Source organism: Triticum aestivum, chromosome 4A (genome assembly GCF_018294505.1).
Source record: "Triticum aestivum cultivar Chinese Spring chromosome 4A, IWGSC CS RefSeq v2.1, whole genome shotgun sequence".
Classification (NCBI taxonomy): Eukaryota; Viridiplantae; Streptophyta; class Magnoliopsida; order Poales; family Poaceae; genus Triticum; species Triticum aestivum.
The window spans coordinates 535,154,190-535,179,036 of NC_057803.1; positions in this window are offsets into that span (position 1 = coordinate 535,154,190).

The following is a 24,847-nucleotide window of genomic DNA, read 5'->3' on the forward strand; positions in this document are numbered from 1 at the left end:
GACGTATCAGCATCCCCAAGCTTAACTCCTACTCGTCCTCGAGTAGGTAAGTGATAAAAACAGAATTTTTGATGTGGAGTGTTGTTCATCATGTCATATCATATTCTTTTCTTTATAGCATGGACATTTGGACTTTTATGTGATTCAACGCAATAGTCTAGTTTTGACATAATAATTTAGATACTCAAGCATATCAACAAGCAACCATGTCTTTAAAAATATCAACGCTAAAATAAGTTATCCCTAGCCCATCATGATCAAACATTGATCAATTCATGAAACACACTCGAATATTAACTACACCCAATACATAAGCATGATCATATTGCCTCCTTGTTGGTGCTTTTATAAGAGAAGATGGAGACTCAAAATAAAAATTGCATAAAGTAAAAGAAAGGCCCTTCGCAGAGGGAAGTATGGATTTGCAGAGGTGCCAGAGCACAAAGTGAAAAATTTAGATATAAAAACATTTTGAGAGGTGTATCCATCCCACCAACGAAAACGACTTAGAGTTCCCAATACTTTCCATGCATAGATATATCATAGGCGGTTCCCAAACAGAAATTAAAGTTTATTCCTTTTTCCACCATAACTTTCACTTTCCATGGCTAACCATATCCACGGGTGCCCTCCATACCAACACTTTCCAAGGAATTTATTATTTGACAACATAAAGTAAATTCATTTGTTTTTGCATTTTGGGACTGGGCATCCCTAATACCTTTTCCTTACTCTCGTGCAATGACAAGTGAATAAACACTCATCTTGAGAATAACACATCTAGCATGGAAAACATTAGCCACCCCTCACCGCTCCGTGAGAGAAACAAACACACAAAAGAGAAGTTTATTTTGAAAATTAGAGATGGCACATGCAAATTTTCTTAGAACGGCAAAAGAATACCGCATATAGGTAGATGTAGTGGACTCATGTGGCAAAACTGGGTTAAAGGTTTTTGGATGCACAAGTAGTGATCATACTTAGTGCAAAATGAAGGCTAGCAAAATATTGGGAAGCGACCAACTAAGAAACAGATAATCTCATAAGCAAGCATTAAGCATAATTAACACCAAATAATGCACCATAAGTAGTATATAATTTCATTGTATGATTATTGACTTTCATGCATGCATAGGGAATCACAAACCTTAACACCAATATTCTTACTAAAGCATAATTACTTATCAAGATGACTCACATATCACATCATCATATCTCAAACTTTTACTAAGAATCAAGTTTATTTTGTCCAATGATCTTCATGACATTTTTTTCTTTTATTTATCCTTCTTGGATATCTATCACTTTGGGACTAATTGTCATGTGTTGCTTTTCATAAGCTCAAACAAATATAAGTGAAGATCATGAGCATAACAAATTTTCTTTCTCTCAAAATAATTTAAGTAAAGCAAGAGAGAATTTCTTCAAAATTTTACTAACTCTCAAATAAATCTAAGTGAAGCAAGAGAGAATTTCTTCAAAAATACTAAGCACACCATGCTCAAAAAGATATAAGTGAAGCACTAGAGCAAGTCCTAGCTCATAAAAGATTTAAGTGAAACATAGAGAGCAATTCTAACAAGTCATGACATAATTTTGGCTCTCTCAAATAGGTGTGTACAGCAAGGATTGATGACTTAAAACACAAAATAAAACAAGCAAAGACACATATCATACAAGACACTCCAAGCAAAACACATATCATGTGATGAATAAAAATATAGTCTCGAGTAAAATACCGATAGTTGTTGGAAGAAAGCGGGGATGCCACTCGGGGGCATCCCCAAGCTTAGTTGGTTGCTCATTCTTGGATAATAGCTTGGGATGCTGGGGCATCCCCAAGCTTGGGCTCTTACATCCTTCCTTCATCCATCGTAAGATAACCCAAAACTTGAAAACTTCAATCACACAAAACTCAACAAAGCCTTCGTGAGATCCGTTAGTATAAGAATAATAATCTACTATGATAAGTGTTGTATAAAACAATTCATATTTTGTTTTTGTATTATATCTACTATATTCCAACTTTTCTATGGCCAAAACTCATCAAAGAAAACCAAAGAGCCATCAAAATAAGCACGCAACACAAAGAAAACAGAATATGTCAAAACAGAATAGTCGGTAGCAATCTGACTATTTTCGAATACTTCTGTAACTCCAAAAACTCTGAAAAATTAGGACTACCTGAGAAATTTGTATATTGATCTACTGCAAGTGGAATGGGTATTTTATCACTCTCTAAAAATGAAAATTAATTTCGTGAGCGTAAAAGTTTCTGTTTTTTCAGCAAGATCAAACAACTATCACCCAAGAAGATCCTAAAGGATTTACTTGGCACAAACACTAATTAAAACATAAAAACGCAATCATAATAGTGGCATAATTGTGCTAACACACAAAAACAGGAAGCAAAAAGCAAAAATAAAATTTATTCATTGGGTTGCCTCCCAACAAGCGCTATAGTTTTATGCCCTTAGGTAGGCATAAAGAAAGGATCTAAGTTTTGTCATCCTTCTTCTTGACTTTCTTAGAGGTATTTTCACGATTCATACCATAAAAGTCAAAGATTTCCCTAGCTTCCCGTATTATGTAGTCAAACTCATTCATAAGAACAAGAGTGGCCAACTTTTTAGCTCTAGGGGTTTTTTATAACAGGGAGCTCAAAAAACAATCTTTGCAAGGTAGGATGGGTACGAATAAATTTACTTTCAAGTTTCAGAACTAGTGCTGAAATAGCATCCACATAAGATCTAGTAGTTTTAAGTGTAGGAGCATCATCAAGATTTAGATTCCCAACACAATTGAAAAATTCTTAGATACGTTCTTTTCCCATAATGTTCCCTTGCCCCCAGATAAAAGTTTTAGCATTCAGATTGCCTGTACATACAATCTTAGGAGTCAGGTCATCATCTGTTGGTGCCATATTCAACTCACTCATTATTGCAAGAAGAGAATAGATCTGACAAGAAAATGGTGAGCGAGAAAAGAGAGGCGAATAAAACGGCAAATTTTTGTGAAGTGGGGGAGAGAAAAACGAGAGGCAAATGGAAAATAATGTAAATTGCGAGGAGATGAGATTTGTGATTAGGAACCTGGTTATGAAAAAGATCCTCCCCGGCAATGGTGCTAGAAATTACTTTTGATATTGCTTGAAGCTACGTCAGTTTTTTCCCAAAGAGGAAGGGATGATGCAGCACAGTGGCGGTAGGTGTTTCCCTCAGATATGAAACCAAGGTTATCGAACCAGTAGGAGAACCAAGCAACACAAAGTAAACAGCCCCTGCACACAAATAACAACCACTCACAACCCGGTGTGTTAAAGGGGTCGTCAATCCCTTTTGGGTAACGGCGCCAGAAACAGTGTGTGGATGGGAGAAAGTTGTAAATATTGATAGATCGAACGCCAAATAAAATAAATTGCAGCAAGGTATTTTTGGGTTTTTTGGTTTAATAGATCTTAAAATAAAAGGCAAATAAAATAGATCGCGAAGGCAAATAATATGAGAAAGAGACCCGGGGGCTGTAGGTTTCACTAGTGGCTTCTCGCGAGAAAAATAGCAAAGCGGTGGGTGAACAAATTACTGTTGGGCAATTGACAGAACCTCAAATAATTATGACGATATCCAGGCAATGATCATTACATAGGCATCACGTCCAAGATTAGTAGACCAACTCCTGCCTGCATCTACTACTATTACTCCACACATTGACCGCTATCCAGCATGCATCTAGTGTATTAAGTTCATGGAAAGACGGACTAATGCAATAAGAAGATGACATGATGTAGCGAGATCCGTTTATCTATGGCGGTAGATATAGATCCCATATTTTTATCCTTAGTAGCAATGATACATACATGTCGGTTCCCTTTATATCACTAGGATCAAGCACCGTAAGATCGAACCCACTATCGGGCACCTCTTCCCATTGCAAGACAAATAGATCAAGTTGGCCAGACAAAACCCAAATATTGGAGAAGAAATACGAGGCTATAAGAGATCATGCATAAAAGAGATCAAAGAAACTCAAATACTTTCATGGATATAAAAAGAGATCTGATCATAAACTCAAAGTTCATCGATCCCAACAACCACACCGCAAAAGAGTTACATCATATGGATCTCCAAGAGACCATTGTATTGAGAATCAAGAGAGAGAGAGAGAGAGAGATGAAGCCATCTAGCTACTGTTGGGGAACGTAGTAATTTCAAAAAAAATTCATACGCACACACAAGATCATGGTGATGCATAGCAACAAGAGGGGAGAGTGTTGTCTATGTACCCTCGTAGACCGGCAACGGAAGCATTGACACAACGTAGAGGAAGTAGTCGTATGTCTTCCCGATCCGACCGATCCAAGTACCGAACGTAGGGCGCCTCCGAGTTCTCCACACGTTCAACTCGGTGACGTCCCTCGAGCTCCGATCCAGCAAAACGTTGAGGGAGAGTTTCGTCAGCACGACGGTGTGATGATGGTGATGATGTTCTACCGACGCAGGGCTTCACCTAAGCACCGCTACGATATGACCGAGGTGGAATATGGTGGAAGGGGGCACCGCACACGGCTAAGGAACGATCACGAAGATCAACTTCTGTGTCATGGGGTGCTCCCTTGCCCCGTATACAAAGAAGGGAGAGGGGGAGGTGCGGCCGGCCCTAGGGGTGCGCCTGGAGGAGTCCTACTCCCACCGGGAGTAGGACTCCCCCCTCTTGCCTTGTTGGAAAAGGAAGGGGGAAGGGAGAAAGAGGAAAGGAGGGCGCCCCCCCCCTTCCTTGTCCTATTCGGACTAGGGGGGAGGGGGCACGCGGCCTGCCCTGGCCGGCCCTCCTCTTCTCCCTTATGGCCCATGTAGGCCGAATAACCTCGGGGGGTTCCGGTAACCCCCCGGTACTCCGGTAAAATCTCGATTTCACCCGGAACGTTTCCGATATCAAAATATAGGCTTCCAATATATCAATCTTTATGTCTCGACCATTTTGAGACACCTCGTCATGTCTGTGATCACATCCGGGACTCCGAACAACCTTCGGAACATCAAAAACACAAAAACCTAATTACGATCGTCACTGAACTTTAAGCGTGCGGACCCTACGGGTTCGAGAACTATGTAGTCATGACCGAGACACGTCTCCGGTAAATAACCAATAGCGGAACCTGGATGCTCATATTGGCTCCTACATATTCTACGAAGATCTTTATCGGTCAGACCGCATAACAACATACGTTGTTCCCTTTGTCATGGGTATGTTACTTGCCCGAGATTCGATCGTCGGTATCTTAATACCTAGTTCAATCTCGTTACCGGCAAGTCTCTTTACTCGTTCCGTAATACATCATCCCGCAACTAACTTATTAGTTGCAATGCTTGCAAGGCTTAAGTGATGTGCATTACCGAGAGGGCCCAGAGATACCTCTCCGACAATCGGAGTGACAAATCCTAATCTCGAAATACGCCAACCCAACAAGTACCTTCGGAGACACCTGTAGAGCACCTTTATAATCACCCAGTTACGTTGTGATGTTTGGTAGCACACAAACTGTTCCTCCGGTAAATGGGAGTTGCATAATCTCATAGTCGTAGGAACATGTATAAGTCATGAAGAAAGCAATAGCAACAAACTAAATGATCGAGTGCTATGCTAACGGAATGGGTCAAGTCAATCACATCATTCTCCTAATGATGTGATCCCATTAATCAAATGACAACTCATGTCTATGGTTAGGAAACATAACCATCTTTGATCAACGAGCTAGTCAAGTAGAGGCATACTAGCGACACTATGTTTGTCTATGTATTCACACATGTATTATGTTTCTGGTTAATACAATTCTAGCATGAATAATAAACATTATCATGATATAAGGAAATAAATAATAACTTTATTATTGCCTCTAGGGCATATTTCCTTCAGTCTCCCACTTGCACTAGAGTCAATAATCTAGTTCACATCTCCATGTGATTTAATACCAATAGTTCACATCACCATGTGATTAACACCCATAGTTCACATCGACATGTTACCAACACCCAAAGGGTTTACTAGAGTCAATAATCTAGTTCACATCGCTATGTGATTAACACCCAAAGAGTACTAAGGTGTGATCATGTTTTGCTTGTGAGAGAAGTTTAGTCAACGGGTCTGCCACATTCAGATCTGTAAGTATTTTGCAAATTTCTATGTCAACAATGCTCTGCATAGAGCTCCTCTAGCTAATTGCTCCCACTTTCAATATGTATCCAGATTGAGATTTAGAGTCATCTGGATCAGTGTCAAAATTTGCATGGACGTAACCCTTTACAACGAACCTTTTGTCACTTCCATAATCGAGAAATATATCCTTATTCCACTAAGGATAATTTTGACCAATGTCCGTGATCTACTCCTAGATCACTATTGTACTCCGTTGCCAAACTCAGGGCAGGGTATACAATAGGTCTGGTACACAGCATGCCATACTTTATAGAACCTATGGCTGAGGCATAGGGAATGACTTTCATTCTCTCTCTATCTTCTGCCGTGGTCGGGTTTTGAGTCTTACTCAACTTCACACCTTGTAACACAGGCAAGAACTCCTTTTTGACTGTTCCATTTTGAACTACTTCAAAATCTTGTCAAGGTATGTACTCATTGAAAAACTTATGAAGCGACTTGATCTATCTCTATAGATCTTGATGCTCAATATGTAAGCAGCTTCACCGAGGTCTTTCTTTGAAACACTCCTTTCAAACATTCCTTTATGCTTTGCAGAATAATTCTACATTATCTCCGATCAACAATATGTCATTCACATATACTTATCAGAAATGTTGTAGTGCTCCCACTCACTTTCTTGTAAATATAGGCTTCACCGCAAGTCTGTATAAAACTATATGCTTTGATCAACTTATCAAAGCGTATATTCCAACTCCGAGATGCTTGCACCAGTCCATAGATGGATCGCTGGAGCTTGCATATTTTGTTAGTACCTTTAGGATTGACAAAACCTTCTGGTTGCATCATATACAACTCTTCTTTAATAAATCCATTAAGGAATGCAGTTTTGTTTATCCATTTGCCAGATTTCATAAAATGCGGCAAGTGCTAACATGATTCGGACAGACTTAAGCAAAGATACGAGTGAGAAACTCTCATCGTAGTCAACACCTTGAACTTGTCGAAAACCTTTTTGCGACAATTCTAGCTTTGTAGATAGTAACACTACTATTGGCGTCCATCTTCCTCTTGAAGATCCATTTAATCTCAATGGCTCGCCGATCATTGGGCAAGTCAATCAAAGTCCATACTTTGTTCTCATACATGGATCTCATCTCAGATTTCATGGCCTCAAGCCATTTCGCGGAATTTGGGATCATCATCGCTTCCTCATAGTTCGTAGGCTCGTCATGGTCAAGTAACATGACCTCCAGAACAGGATTACCGTACCACTCTGGTCCGGATCTCACTCTGGTTTACCTATGAGGTTCGGTAGTAACTTGATCTGAAGTTACATGATCATCATCATTAGCTTCCTCACTAATTGATGTAGTAGTCACAGGAACAGATTTCTGTGATGAACTACTTTCCAATAAGGGAGGAGGTACAGTTACCTCATCAAGTTCTACTTTCCTCCCACTCACTTCTTTCGAGAGAAGCTCCTTCTCTAGAAAGGATCCATTCTCAGCAAGGAATAACTTGCCTTCGGATCTATGATAGAAGGTGTACCCAACAGTTTCTTTTGGGTATCCTATGAAGATGTACTTCTCCGTCTTGGGTTCGAGCTTATCATGTTGAAACTTTTTCACATAAGCATCATAGTCCCAAACTTTAAGAAATGATAGCTTAGGTTTCTCGCCAAACCATAGTTCATATGGTGTCATCTCCACGGATTTAGATGGTGCCCTATTTAATGTGAATGTAGATGTCTCTAATGCATAACCCCAACACGATAGCGGTAAATTAGTAAGAGACATCATATATCACACCATATCTAATAAAGCACGGTTACAACGTTCGGACACACCATTACATTGTGGTGTTCTAGGTGGCGTGAGTAGTGAAACTATTTCACATTGTTTTAACTGAAGACCAAACTCATAACTCAAATATTTTACTTATGCGATCATATCGTAGAAACTTTTATTTTGTTACGATGATTCTCAACTTCACTCTGAAATTCTTTGAACTTTTCAAATGTTTCAGACTCGTGTTTCATCAAGTAGATATACTCATATCTGCTCAAATCATCTGTGAAGATCAGAAAATAATGATACCTGCCGCGAGCTTCAATATTCATCGGACCACATACATCAGTATGCATGATTTCCAACAAATCTGTTGCTTGTTGCATTGTTCCGGAGAACGGAGTCTTAGTCATCTTGCCCATGAGGCATGGTTCGCAAGCATCAACTGATTCATAATCAAGTGATTCCAAAAGTCCATCTACGTGGAGTTTATTTATGCGCATTACACCAATATGACCTAAATGGCAGTGCCACAAATAAGTTGCACTATCATTATTAACTTTGCATCTTTTGGTTTCAATATTATGAATATGTGTATCACTACGATCGAGATCCAACGAACCATTTTCATTGGGTGTGTAACCATATATGTAAACAGAACAACAATTTATTCTCTTACTTAAATGAATAACCGTATTGCAATAAACATGATCAAATCATATTCATGCTCAATGCAAACACCAAATAACACTTATTTAGGTTCAACACTAACCTGAAAGTATAGGGAGTGTGCGATGATGATCATATCAATCTTGGAACCACTTCCAACACACATCGTCACTTCACCCTTAACTAGTCTCTGTTCATTCTGCAACTCCCGTTTCGAGTTACTACTCTTAGCAACTGAACCAGTATCAAATACCGGGGGGTTGCTATGAACACTAGTAAAATACACATCAATAATCCGTATATTAAATATACCTTTGTTCACTTTTCCATCCTTCTTATCCGCCAAATACTTGGGGCAGTTCCGCTTCCAGTGACCAGTCCCTTTGCTGTAGAAGCACTTAGTCTCAGGCTTAGGACCAGACTTGGGCTTCTTCACTTGAGCAGCAACTTTCTTGCCGTTCTTCTTGAAGTTCCCTTTCTTTCCCTTTGCCCTTTTCTTGAAACTAGTGGTGTTGTTAATCATCAACACTTGATGCTCTTTCTTGATTTCTACCTTCATCGATTTCATCATCATGAAAATCTCGGGAATCGTTTTCATCATCCCTTGCATACTATAGTTCATCACGAGGTTCTACTAACTTGGTGATGGTGACTAGAGAATTCTGTCAATCACTATTTTATCTGGAAGATTAACTCCCACTTGATTCAAGCGATTGTAGTACCCAGACAATCTGAACACATGCTCACTGCTTGAGCTACTCTCCTCCATCTTTTAGCTATAGAACTTGTTGGAGACTTCATATCTCTCAACTCGGGTATTTGCTTGAAATATTAACTTCAACTCCTAGAACATCTCATATGGTCCATGACGTTCAAAATGTCTTTGAAGTCCCGATTCTAAGCTGTTAAGCATGGTGCACTAAACTATCAAGTAGTCATCATATTGAGCAAGCCAAACGTTCATGACGTCTGCATCTGCTCCTGCAATAGGTCTGTCACCTAGCGGTGCATTAAGGACATAATTCTTCTGTATAGCAATGAGGATAAACCTCAGATCATGGATCCAATCCGCATCATTGCTACTAACATCTTTCAACTTAGTTTTCTCTAGGAACATATCAAAAATAAAACAGGGGAGCTAAATGCGAGCTATTGATCTACAACATAGATATGCTAATACTACCAGGACTAAGTTCAAGATAAATTTAAGTTCAATTAATCATATTACTTAAGAACTCCCACTTAGGAAGACATCCCTCTAATCTTCTAAGTGATCATGTGATCCAAATCAACTAAACCATAACCGATCATCATGTGAAATGGAGTAGTTTTCAATGGTGAACATCATTATGTTGATCATATCTACTATATGATTCACGCTCGACCAGTGTTTCGAGGCCATATCTGCATATGCTAGGCTCGTCAAGTTTAACCCGAGTATTTCTGCGTGTGTAAAACTGGCTTGCACCCGTTGTAGATGGACGTAGAGCTTATCACAACCGATCATCACGTGGTGTCTGGGCACGACGAACTTTGGCAACGGTGCATACTCAGGGAGAACACTTTTATCTTGAAATTTAGTGAGAGATCATCTTATAATGCTACCGTCATAACTAAGCAAAGTAATATGTATAAAAGATAAACATCACATGCAATCAAAATATGTGACACGATATGGCCATCATCATCTTGTGCCTTTGATCTCTATCTCCAAAGCATCGTCATGATCTCCATCGTCACCGGCGTGACACCATGATCTCCATCATCTTGATCTATATCAATGTGTCGTCACATGGTCGTCTCGCCAACTATTGCTCTTGCAACTATTGCTATCGTATAGCGATAAAGTAAAGCAATTATTTGGCACTTGCATCTTATGCAATAAAGAGACAACCATAAGGCTTTTGCCAATTGCCGATAACTTCAACAAAACATGATCATCTCAAACAACAACTTATATCTCATCATGTCTTGACCATATCACATCACAACATGCCCTACAAAAACAAGTTAGACATCCTCTACTTAGTTGTTGCAAGTTTTACGTGCCTGCTACGGGCTTAGCAAGAACCGTTCTTACCTACGCATCAAAACCACAATGATAGTTTGTCAAGTTAGTGTTGTTTTAACCTTCTCAAGGACCGGGCGTAGCCACACTCGATTCAACTAAAGTTGGAGAAACAGACACCCGCTAGTCACCTGTGTGCATAGCACGGCGGTAAAACCAGTCTCGCGTAAGCGTACGCGTAATGTCGGTCCGGGCCGCTTCATCCAACAATATCGCCGAACCAAAGTGTGACATGCTGGTAAGCAGTATGACTTATATCGCCCACAACTCACTTGTGTTCTACTCGTGCATATTACATCAACGCATAAAACCTAGGCTCGGATGCCACTATTGGGGAATGTAGTAATTTCAAAAAAAAATCCTACGCACACACAAGATCATGGTGATGCATAGCAACGAGAGGGGAGAGTGTTGTCTACGTACCCTCGTAGACCGGCAACGGAAGCGTTGACACAACGTAGATGAAGTAGTCGTACGTCTTCCCGATCCGACCGATCCAAGTACCGAACGTATGACACCTCCGAGTTCTGCACACGTTCAACTCAGTGACGTCCCTCGAGCTCCGATCCAGCAAAACGTTGAGGGAGAGTTTCGTTAGCACGACGGCGTGATGACGGTGATGATGTTCTACCGACATAGGGCTTCGCCTAAGCACCGCTACGATATGACCGAGGTGGAATATGGTGGAAGGGGGCACCGCACACGGCTAAGGAATGATCACGAAGATCAACTTTTGTGTCATGGGGTGCTCCCTTTCCCCCGTATATAAAGAAGGGAGAGGGGGAGGTGCAGCCGGCCCTAGGGGTGCGCCTGGAGGAGTCCTATTCCCAACGGGAGTAGGACTCCCCCCTCTTGCCTTGTTGGAAAAGGAAGGGGGAAGGGAGAAAGAGGAAAGGAGGGTGCCGCCCCCTTCCTTGTCCTATTCGGACTAGGGGGGAGGGGGCGCGCGGCCTGCCCTGGCTGGCCCTCCTCTTCTCCCTTATGGCCCATGTAGGCCCAATAACCCCGGGGGGTTCCGGTAACCCCCCGGTACTCCGGTAAAATCCCGATTTCACCCGGAACGTTTCTGATATCCAAATATAGGCTTCCAATATATCAATCTTTATGTCTCGACCATTTTAAGACACCTCGTCATGTCCGTGATCACATCCGGGACTCCGAACAACCTTCGGTACATCAAAAACACAAAAAACCTAATTACGATCGTCACCGAACTTTAAGCGTGCGGACCCTACGGGTTCGAGAACTATGTAGACATGACCGAGACACGTCTCTGGTCAATAACCAATAGCGGAACCTGGATGCTCATATTGGCTCCTACATATTCTATGAAGATCTTTATTCGTCAGACCGCATAACAACATACGTTGTTCCCTTTGTCATCGGTATGTTACTTGCCCGAGATTCGATCGTCTGTATCTTAATACCTAGTTCAATCTCGTTACTGGCAAGTCTCTTTACTCGTTCCGTAATACATCATCCCGCAACTAACTTATTAGTTGCAATGATTGCAAGGCTTAAGTGATGTGCATTACCGAGAGGGCCCAGAGATACCTCTCCGACAATCGGAGTGACAAATCCTAATCTCGAAATACGCCAACCCAACAAGTACCTTCGGAGACACCTGTAGAGCACCTTTATAATCACCCAGTTACCTTGTGATGTTTGGTAGCACACAAAGTGTTCCTCGGTAAACGAGAGTTGCATAATCTCGTAGTCATAGGAACATGTATAAGTCATTAAGAAAGCAATAGCAACAAACTAAATGATCAAGTGCTATGCTAATGGAATGGGTCAAGTCAATCACATCATTCTCCTAATGATGTGATCCCGTTAATCGAATGACAACTCATGTCTATGGTTAGGAAACATAACCATCTTTGATCAACGATCTAGTCAAGTAGAGGCATACTAGTGACACTCTGTTTGTCTATGTATTCACACATGTATTATGTTTCCGGTTAATACAATTCTAGCATGAATAATAAACATTTATCATGATATAAGGAAATAAATAATAACTTTATTATTGCCTCTAGGGCATATTTCCTTCAGCTACTAACTACGGAACCGAAGGTCTACAAAGAACTACTCACGCATCATCGGAGAGGCACCAATGGAAGTGGTGAACCCCTCCGTGATGGTGTCTAGATTGGATCTGGTGGTTTTGGGCTCTGCGGCGGCTGGATGAATATTTTGTCGACTCCCCTAGGGTTTCTAGAATATTGGGGTATTTACAGAGCAAAGAGGCGGTCCGGGGGGCACAACCCACCAGGGCGCGCATGGGCCTCCTGGCGCGCCCTGGTGGGTTGTCCCCTCCTCGGGACTCCCCCCAGGTACAACCAGGGCCTAATATCTTCCATCTGGTCCATAAAAAATCTCCGTAAAGTTTCGTGGCATTTGGACTCCGTTTGATATTGATTTTCTATGATGTAAAAAACATGCAGAAAATAGTAACTGGCACTTGGCACTATGTCAATAGATTAGTACCGAAAATGATATAAAATGATTATAAAACATCCAAGATTGATAATAAAATAGCATGGAACAATCTGTTGACACACAAACATGTCCCGTGTACCCTCGACGCCGGGGGTGATGCACCGCAGCTCACGTCGAAGGAGACCCGACCGACAGCGCGATACGCAGGACAGTCGGCGGGCGCTTTTGCAGACCCGAAACCCCGCGCACCCGGGAGGGACCCCGTCAGGGATTGCGGCGGCTATGGGCTGCCCTAGGTCGATTCACTCGCCCCTAGAGCCTCGTGGATTGCTGCCCTCCAACGCGAAGAACGAACGAAGAACGAGAAAGAAAGATACAAGGGTAAGGGATAAAAGTAGATGAACACAAAAGTGTAATAGATTGATTTGTTCGATTGGTGTTGTTTCAATCGGCCGTCACCCCCAACATATGTAAGAGGCGGCTGGACTTCCCGGGCAAGCAAAGGATTTATCTAGGCTTTCCTTACAAGAAAATTACATAAATTCACGTCCAAAACCCTAGTCAAATTCGGACTGGTTTTATCCGAACTTTCCAAAACTGTTCGGTTTAAACTGGCTGCACTTTGCGGATCCTTTTTGCGGTGGTAAACGATCTCGGATGAAAACAAGCCCAAAAGCAATCTTGATCGTTTCGACGAGACGAACAACTTTCATGTTGAAGGTTTTTTGATAAAAGATCATCTTGAGGGTCAGATCGGTCTTGCAACACAGGCTATCTCCTCGCGCTACCCGTCAGACATGTGTCTGGTGGGGTGCGCCACATCTCGCCTCGTGAAAGGGCTGCACTCCGATTGCTCTAACTTTTGCATACAAAATCGGATTTGAACGATTTTTATATCAAAGTCGATCGTTTCGACGAGACGAAGACAACCCGTGTAGATCATTTTTTCATTTGAGGTCGTCTTGGGGGCTTAATCGTCTAAACTGTACTTTGAATATAAGATCTTGGTACTTCGAGCATAGTTTCGGCCTTCGAGATGAAATCGGATGGCGATGACCCAAATTTCAAAGATGTTCATATCAATAATACGGAACTCTTTCATGTAGATCACTTCTCCATTTGAGTCCATCTAGATAATCATTTGAGCCCATCTTCAGTTTCTGGTCGGATTGACTATCACAACCTCCACCCCGGCAGGCCTTCCACCCGGGTAAGCTTTCCGCACCGACAAGGTTTCACCCCGGCAAGGTTTTTACACCGGCAAGGGTTCTCCCTAGCTCGGCAAGGTTTCTACCCCGGCAAGAGTTCCTCCTCGGCAAGGTTTCTACCCCGGCAAGAGTTCCTCTTCGGCAAGGTTTCTCCCTCGGCAAGATTTCACACCGGCAAGCTTCTTCGCCGGCAAGCTTTCCACGCCGGCAAGCTTCTCCGCCGGCAAGCTTTCCACATCGGTAAGCCCTCACATCGGCAAGGTTTTACCCCGGCAAGGTTTCATTCAGCCGGCAAAGGCCGAATACTTTCTCACTCAGGGCCGGCCCGCGAAGTGTTGCCTCTAACTTTTGCATACGAACCCTGATTCGTGACCATGCCAAAATCTGGTGTCAACACATGCCCCCCTGTTTTTCGGCAAAGCTTGTGTGCCGAAAAATAACTTGTATTGTGTTTGTTCTAAGGACGATGTCAACACTCCATCGGCCATTTATTTTCCTCAGGACGATAATCAGGTATCGGCCATGTTTGTGCTAAGGGCGATAATCATATATCGGCCATGTCTTGTGTGAACTTTCTGATGCAAACTTGGGTGAAACCTTCTCAGCTTCATTAACAATCCGGTGATAAAGTTCCATAGATATGTATCTCAATGTCATCCTCCGAACCATATTGTTCACCCTTTTGCTAGGATTTTGTAGACAATCAACAATAAACTTTCTCCAATCCTTACTTTCGCCTGCATAAAAATTTCATTAGTGGCCGAAGCTGTGGACTCCAATTCGGCCTTACCTATGTTGGCAAGAATAAGCATCGGCTATTGATAGATGTGCAATACACCATGACCAACATGGTAGCCAAATGCTTGCTATGCCAACTCTCTCCAATTATCATGTCCAGATATATGAAGAATCTTAAAACAACCCATGGTAAATTTTACATCTAGACATACCTCAAGATAAACTAAAAATGATTCGTCAAAACATTGATAACCATTGGATATTTGTTGCACTACTAGTAACGAATCACCGGAAGCCTCAATATGTATAGCACCTATAGCAAGGCAAAGCTCCAATCCGAATGACAATGCATATTCGGTTTTGATCATTGTGCAAAAATATTTTAAGCGGCATGAGGCTTCACAAAATAGCACCATAAGGATATATATAAACAACACCAACACCTTGGCCATTGCTACAAATTTAACCATCAATATATAATCTCCATGGTTCTAGAGAGATCAAGCTGAAATCAATATTATGCATGATGTCAATATGATGCTCAATAATAAAATCAACCATGATTTGGCCTTACATAAATTCTGAATACTAATAAGCCAAAGCACACCCAATCAAAACATAAGTTCACTTTGCAATTTTGGTGAATTGGTCTATGCATAATATCTTCAATGGCATCAATTTGACAAATTCCTTTGCAAGCACTTATCTCAAACTAAGGACGATGTTAGAATACCACACCGGCCATTCTTAAATATATTCTTAGGGCGATGGATAAATATCGGCCATTACAATGAGGTCCATGTAGTATTCACCCACCAAGGTATGTATAGCCGAAATAAACAAATGAAATAGCAATAAGATATTTCGGCCCCTTTGTATTAGCAACAAAAATGTAACTAACCAAATGTATAGTGATTTGGTAATACTCCGTCATGATATAGAAAATTATGTTGCGTCCATGGATCAAAATAAGTCCATGGAGGGTAACTGATCATACCTGTGGATGAATTCCATGGCAAAGGCATCAATGGCATTGTTGAAGAAAATGGATGATGTGCTAACCGAAGATTTTGATGTTGTGATCCACCTCTTCGGCTTAATTGTTTGTTGCTTCCATTCTTCTCTTTCTTCACTTTTATTGTACTTGTTGCAATAGAAGCATGCACATCATTTTTGTTATGAATGATCCTCTTGGGAACCCATGCCATGTTCTTCTGTCTCAGCTCTTGTGCACTAAGATTTTGTAATTCCTTCTTTTGCCAATACGTTAAGCCGAGTGGGCATCTCGGTTGTAATTCTGTTTTGACCAATGGCAGTTCCTTTTTGGCCTTATGCACCCTCAACTTCTTTTCTTCAGATTTGGCACTTTGACTCTCAATAATTGGTTGCTTTGTCTCATTGCCTTTTGTAGCCAATGTTAACACTTTAATTGACTCTTTTTTATTTGAGATCAAATCTGAAGTTGCACTCTTACGGCCATCTCTTTTAACACGGTAAACTTGCTTGACCACCTCTTTCTTCATCCTTGAGCTCTGGAACGATTCCTTATGATTGAAACAGTCTTTAACATGTGATTGTTCAGATATTGATCTTCTCGGAGCTGCATAATATTGGAGAGATGGTCTAAAATAAGATGGATAATTTGCCCTTGTATCATACGTGTCCCACGATGGATATGGATTTACATGAGTGTAGGGAGGCATCCACGACATTGGCATTGGCGGCCCAAAAGCAGGATATGAAGTCTGCTTGCTCAACATCTTCCTTTGCCAATCCAAGTCTTCAGATTTATGCCTCGGGGGTGACTTCGATGCTTTTGCTTCACTCGGCTGATAAGCACTCTTTGCCTCACTTATCTTCTGATATTTTTCTAATAACTGCGCGAAAGTGACTTTCGGCCTTTTACCTTTGTGCTTACCATTGCCTTTGCTTTCTTTAACTGTGCGTGCATCGGTCTTTGAATTTTCTTGTTGCCCCCCAGTGCTAGATGTCACCATTGTAGCTTTGATGGAATTCCCATCTTCAAGATTGCTGTTGATGCACTTTTTAACCATATCCTTGCTCGAAGTCTTGACCCCATCATCATTGGTGTGTACCTGCTGACCTTTAGGTGAATCGGCTTGAGATAGCCGAGTCAACATTTGATCGCCATCAAAACCAATCTGATCCGATTGTTCATATGATCGTGCCTCAACAAACTTCAATTGTCTCGATTGTGCGGCTTGATGAATCACGTTGTTGTCTTCGATATTCTCTTCAAACAAACATTGAATTTGTTCTTGTTCTGATGGCTCGACATCATGATCAATTATAATAGGATTAGTCGACGATGCACCAACGATGTGATCAACTATGCCCGGACTGAAGATACACTGCTCGTCCATTAATTGATATTGTGATACTAGCTCTGAAACAAAACAACCGAGCAGTGCTGGCTTAGCGTCATCCGACTCGGCTATGCATTGATTTTCATCCTCTTTTCCTGATGCTATTGAATCGGCTTCGAAGGACTTTGGACCTGGCTTTACGTTTCTGCAACCAAAATAATTACAGAATATACGTCTCGTCCGAGACCAAATGTTAGCCAGGCATGAAACAAACAAAGTTTTCCATATGAATAAAAAGTTCAGTTGGCATGACAAGAACAACTTTGGTTTTGATAAGTTGTCACTATTAGCCTCTATGAATGATACCATGTGTCGACTATCATGATTAGTGACAACATCATTCCTAACAAATAGATTACTCATTTCAATTGGTCTTTCAAAATTAATTAGAATCTTACTAATGGGTGCATCAACAATATGATTTTGCCTGAATCGAAAATTGAGTAAACTATCTGCTAGGTGTACCTTTGTGAAGACGTTGGAAGGAGAAGATGGTTGCACTACTGGAACAATACATTGCTCCACTTCTGAATAATTCTCCAACGCCTCTTCCTCTTTTGTTGGATCTGGTGCCTCATCACTCGGATTGCCCGAGTATATTTCAGTCGGATTGCCCGAGTGGATTTCACTCGGACACTCTTTGTCAATTGAACTTTGCTCGGCCGCATTTTCTTGGTCTTGATGTTCATCGTTAACCAAACTGTGTTCAGCCATATTACTGTGTTCTTGATGCTCATCAATATCTTTAGCACGAAACTCATAGGGTAGCATGTAAGCTCCCTTACATCCAGAAAAATCGAGCACAGACAATTTGTTGCGTTTGTCGTTCCTTTGCTCAGCCAAGCTTGCATCTTCTATTTTGGTACACGCGGCAATAGTTGGCTTTATGCACTCGGCTTTAGCCGGTGATGCACTCGTCTGGAACGATGCACTCGGCTGGCATGATGCAACGCACTGGGCTTTAAACATCCCAGTGCTCAATCCGGTTTCAATCGAATCCACCGTATTAGCCGAGTGAATCCCTTTTTGCTGGTTTGCTTGCAAAGCTTCTTTTTTATCTTGCCTCAAAAGTGTAGAAGGGCCAAAATGGTTGCTACATGGAGGAAGGCACTTGACGTATTCTTGCAAATATCCATCTCCACGCTTCTTCTTGAGTGCTTCGTAGGCCTGTCGATATGCTGCTGGTAATTCCTCAAGGGTAGGTGTAGTAAATTCGTTGACTCTATTCCCTGTGAGCTTTGGCTTGATCTTGTCCACTTGGGCCATATATTTTTCTTTAGACTCATCCCTACTTGGATTCGCTTGCCCCCCCCCCCCAATACTTTTACGATCTTTCAGCAATGAATTGATGTTGCCGAAATTTTGCGATTGTATAGGGGGTGTATAACATGCTGCAATGATAGGTGAAGACATGTGCACTGTTGTTGAATATTTTCTCACGCCAATTTGATCAATCGGCAACACTTTGTCTTCTTTCAAAACCCTATGTCTTATTGCCTCATAATCAGGAACCAATCCCTTTTCGTGCTGCTCAAGGCAAATAGCACTAATCTTCTTATTTTGGGCTAAACTTTTTAATGCAGCCAGAGCCACCTCATCTCATACAATATTAGGCACATATGCTCCTGCAGAATCTCCATTCACTCGGCCAAGGTGATCCGAGTCATGAATATTTTTAGTTTCATATGCCACTGAACAATTAATATCACAAGGTGTAGTATATGATGTTCGAGGATAACCGGCCAAATAGCTATGGAAGCATGGCCGATTCCCCCATCCATCGGCATGTTTGGGGATGAACCCGCATATTGCGAGTCGGCTGCCGATGGATAAAACTGTGAGATGCCCTCCTACACATGAGGTGTCATATATTGATCATTCGAACAAATCGTGTTGTTCACCGGCATATTGAAAGATGTTGCCGATGCACGAAAGTTCAGATTCATAAGTTGCATGCCGCGATTATGTAAATTCCAAGTTTCTCCAACGGAATAACTAGTCGGCCTTTGCTCATTAGGGCTGACCGACATCACATGTCCGTTGAAAGATCTAGCAACATCAACATAATGGCTATTTGCATCTACGCAAGGAGATTGATGATACATGTTACCGTTGTAGATTGCAGCCGCTTGATGACGCTCTCCACGTAGCAAGAACAGGCTAGAGACTGTTCAAAGCTTCGATCCCCAGCGTAGTCGCCAAAAAGTGTGTTGACCCACGAACACGTCCCGTGTACCCTCGACGCCAGGGGTGATGCACTGCAGCTCACGTCGAAGGAGACCCGACCGATAGCGCGATACGCAGGACAGTCGGCGGGCGCTTTTGCAGACCCGAAACCCCGCGCACCCGAGAGGGACCCCGTCAGGGATTGCGGCGGCTATGGGCTGCCCTAGGTCGATTCGCTCGCCCCTAGAGCCTCGTGGATCGCTGCCCTCCAACGCGAAGAACGAACGAAGAACGAGAAAGAAAGATACAAGGGTAAGGGATAAAAGTAGATGAACACAAAAGTGTAATAGATTGATTTGTTCGATTGGTGTTGTTTCAATCGGCCGTCACCCCCAACATATATAAGAGGCGGCTGGACTTCCCGGGCAATCAAAGGATTTATCTAGGCTTTCCTTACAAGAAAATTACATAAATTCACGTCCAAAACCCTAGTCAAATTCGGACTGGTTTTATCCGAACTTTCCAAAACTGTTCGGTTTAAACTGGCTGCACCTTGCGGGTCCTTTTTGCGGTGGTAAACGATCTCGGATGAAAACAAGCCCAAAAGCAATCTTGACCGTTTCGACGAGACGAACAACTTTCATGTTGAAGGTTTTTTTATCAGAGATCATCTTGAGGGTCAGATCGGTCTCGCAACACAGGCTATCTCCTCGCGCTACCCGTCAGACATGTGTCTGGTGGGGCGCGCCACATCTCGCCTCGTGACAGGGCTGCACTCCGATTGCTCTAACTTTTGCATACGAACTCGGATTTGAACGATTTTTATATCAAAATTGATCGTTTCGACAAGACGAAGACAACTCGTGTAGATCATTTTTCATTTGAGGTCGTCTTGGGGGCTTAATCGGCTAAACTGTACTTTGAATATAAGATCTTGGTACTTCGAGCATAGTTTCGGCCTTCGAGATGAAATCGGACGGCGATGACCCAAATTTCAAAGATGTTCATATCAATAATACGGAACTCTTTCATGTAGATCACTTCTCCATTTGAGTCCATCTAGATAATCATTTGAGCCCATCTTTAGCTTCTGGTCGGATTGACTATCACAACCTCCACCCCGGCAGGCCTTCCACCCGGGTAAGCTTTCCGCACCGACAAGGTTTCACCCCGGCAAGGTTTTTACACCGGCAAGGGTTCTCCCTAGCTCGGCAAGGTTTCTACCCCGGCAAGAGTTCCTCCTCGGCAAGGTTTCTACCCCAGCAAGAGTTCCTCTTTGGCAAGGTTTCTCCCTCGGCAAGATTTCACACCGGCAAGCTTCTTCGTCGGCAAGCTTTCCACGCTGGCAAGCTTCTCCGCCGGCAAGCTTTCCACATCGGTAAGCCCTCACATCGGCAAGGTTTTACCTCGGCAAGATTTCATTCAGCCGGCAAAGGCCAAATACTTTCTCACTCAGGGCCGGCCCACGAAGTGTTGCCTCTAACTTTTGCATATGAACCCTGATTCGTGACCATGCCAAAATCTGGTGTCAACACAATCAAAAATTATAAATACGTTGGAGACGTATCACACTATCAAAATCATCCTACAAGAAAAAAATGGTGACATCTGCATATTGCAGCATGTTAACACCACCCTCCAAATTGTTTGTCAACAAACCTTTGATCAAACCATTTTTCCTAGCCCATCAGCATTGCCAAGGCAGATGCTACTAGATTAAAGATCATACGAGATAAAGAATCTCCTTGTCTCAACCATTTGTGAGTAGGAAAGTATGGTCCAAAATTAACATTTACTTTAATACAAACATTTCTCCCTCTAATGGTCCCCATAATCCAGTAAATCCACTTGTCAGGAAATACTTTTAGTTTCAGCATTTGAAAAACAAAAGTCCACTTAACCTTATCATGGGATTTTTCGAAATCAACTTTAAACAAGAAAGCATCTTGTTTTTTTTGTATGAACACCATTCAAAACTTCATGTAGAACAAGGACCCCCTCCATAATATATCTACCCTTGATGAAGGCAGTTTGAATGGGAGAGACAACCTCTCCGGGAACCCCATCTAACATGTTCATCAATACTTTTGTAAAGATTTTAAAACTAACATTCAAAAGGAAAATAGGTCTTTATTTCTGTATCTGATTAGCATATTTACTTTTAGGCAGTAAAGTGACAATCCCATAGTTGAGCCTTCTAATACCTAACTCGCCTTTATGAAAATCATCAAACATAGCTTTCAAATCATGTTTAATAAAGTCCTAGAAGTGCTCCTAAAACTCAGCAGTGAACCCATCTGGGCCAGGTGATTTATTATGAGCCATTTGAAACAATGCACTTTTAATTTCCTCTAAAGAAAATTCATTAACTAGCTTTTCCTTAGTAGAAATAGGAACATTAGCACGATCATCAATACTCAAAGAAATTTAAGAAACTTCAGGGTGTCCAAACATTTTTTATAAAAATTGATGATATAATATAGTAATTTTGTGCCCCCTCTATATTGCCTTCATCTTGATCTAGACTACTAATTTTATTTCTCCTATGTCTTCCATTGGATTTTGCATAGAAGTATCTTGTATTGACATACTCTTCTGAAATCTCATCTATTTTTTCCCTCTGTTTCCACTTAGCCTCCTCCTAACTTAAAAGCATGTCAAGTTGGGCCCTAAGTTGCATCTGTTCCACTCTGTTTGCAGCAGACAATCCATAAATCTCATAGTATTTGTCAAATACGTCAAATTTATAAGAATGTCTTTTTTCAATTCTCTATACCAAGTATTCATATTTCTATTCCACCCTTTTAATTTTGGTCTAAGCCCTCTTAATTGTTTGCCATCTATCAATACTAGGACCACTTAAGCATGTGTTATTCTAGACCTCAGTCACAAGCTCACCAAGCCCTTCCCTAATAAACCAAGAATTTTCAAATATATAAGTTGAGTCAGACTTAACCACATACCTAGTATCAAGAAACAAGGGAACATGATCAGATTTTCTTCGATCAGGCAGAAACCTCTGTCAAACGATAATTTTCCTATCATTCCACACTACATAAAATCCTATCTAGTTTTTCAAAAATAGGCTGGGTCAAGTTATTACCCCTAATAAATTTCCTACCATGCATCTCAAGCTCTCTCTCACCCCAGCCTGTTCAAGAATGGCATTAGAAAGAAAGCTCCAATGTCCTGGAGTACCATGTTTGTTTCTATCATATGCTTTTATGATAATATTAAAATCCCATCCTATCAGGATGGGGTTACCACTATCTTGGAAAACCCTAGACAACTCAGCTAAGAATTTGGCTTTTCCAGCAGGTTGAGCATCCCCATAGATCATTATCAGATCCCAGAGAAATTTACTTTTAACATCATGCAGTCATTTTAATGCAGTAATCTCCCTCATCTTGTGAAATCACATCTAAAGTTGTATAATTAAACCCCATAAGTAAACCACCAGATTTCCCCTTAGCACAAACATGATGCCAAAGAAAATCCCTCCCAGCACAAATCTCTTGCAAGTCATTCCTAGAAAATTTGTCTCTCATAATTTCCTGTAACCCAAGAAAATATACCTCAATATCCATCACCATTTCTCTTAGAAATATTTTTTATAACATCATCCCCAAAACCCCTCATGTTCCACAAAACCCCTCTCATTTTACTTTTTTCCCAGAATGTTCGAGATTCTTAATGCTCAAGATAGATTTCCTCTCAAAATTTATGGAGGATCTATTCTTATTTCAGTCTTTGTTATTAGAAAATATTTCTCTAAAATATTTCCAACCTTCTTTTTCCTCATCCAGCTCACTATCATCATCTCCACCTACCAATTCCTCTATATTGTGTTCCTCTGTTTCAATAACAGTGGTCACTTTTTGAACCAGATCTTTACTCCCATCCTTCCCTTTTTTTATTGTTGTTAGCCACCCAGAAATCCACTCTATCGTTTTCTACTATTTTAATAAGGTTGATGACCATATCCATCTCATCTCCCAGATCAACACCCGCATTTACAGCAATAACATGCAAATGATCTTGAGAGGATAAAAGAAGATTAGGAATTTCATCCTTACCATAATTGTCCTTCTTAGCAGCTCTTTTCTTTGCTAGTTCTTCAATGTTCCAATCCTCTTTTTCTTTATTTCTCTCACTCTTCAAAAACTCCAGACTCTTAACATCAAGTTCTCCTCTCTTAGCTTTTTTAACCAAGATCTCAAACAAATCTTGTTCCTGGCTAGCAGTGTAATCCATCTGTTCCAAGTAACCATCCTCTGGCTCCAAGAGACCAAGCTCCTCCATGTGTTTACCAATGTCATTGTCCACATTTATCTTTTCCTTCTCAACATATACGTGCTCATCATCATTAGCCTTACTAGCAATTTGAAAACCACCCACCTGCTCAAACATCCTCATATTCTGTTGCAGAAGCTCATGTTGTCTTTTAATCTCTCTTTCCAGCCCCACTTTCATAATCTCCATTTCTTTCCTCCTCTTCTTTTATACTACTAGTTGAGCTGTCTGTCTAGCAGCCATTTCTTCAGCCAACTGCAGCTTTAGAAGTAAAGCTTTCTCCCCTTCAAATATTCCAGCAACATCTTGTTCCTTACTACAGCTACACTCACCATTATTCATTTTATTCTAAACATTAATGTAGACCACATTTTTATATTGTTTAGAGGATAAGCTTCCCCAAGGTCACATTAGTTCTAGACTGATCAGTGCTCTTACTTTTTTGCTTCTTATCAGCTTCTTTTTGTTCCATGGCATCTTCTATACTAAGAAGTTCAGACACTTTTCTCTTATTTCCTTCCTCAAACTTATACCACCCCTATTTTGCCACAGATTCCCATTCAAACTGAATATCATACAACAGCAAATCTTTGGTAGTTACCTCTGTTCCTGGTGGGATTTTATGGAGGTTTATTACTCCCACTTTAATTGTTTTCTTCTTTTGTATGGATATGTTCCACATTTACTTCCACTACTAGTCCCAGGGCAGACTGTCAGCGTTCTGGCAACGGGGGTCCCTAGACTTGCCTGCCTGCGGCCTGCTGCGTGGCTCAAGTGGGGGCCCAGTGCGGCCCATCTTCATCAGCCCAAGCTCAAGACCCTCGCGAGGGGCCAAGCCTCGCGGGGAGGACGATGGGAAGCTTCCTCAGAGGCAGCCTCATCAGGCAGGCTCGCGAGGAGGCAGAGAGATCAAGGCAGGGGTACCTCGCGAGG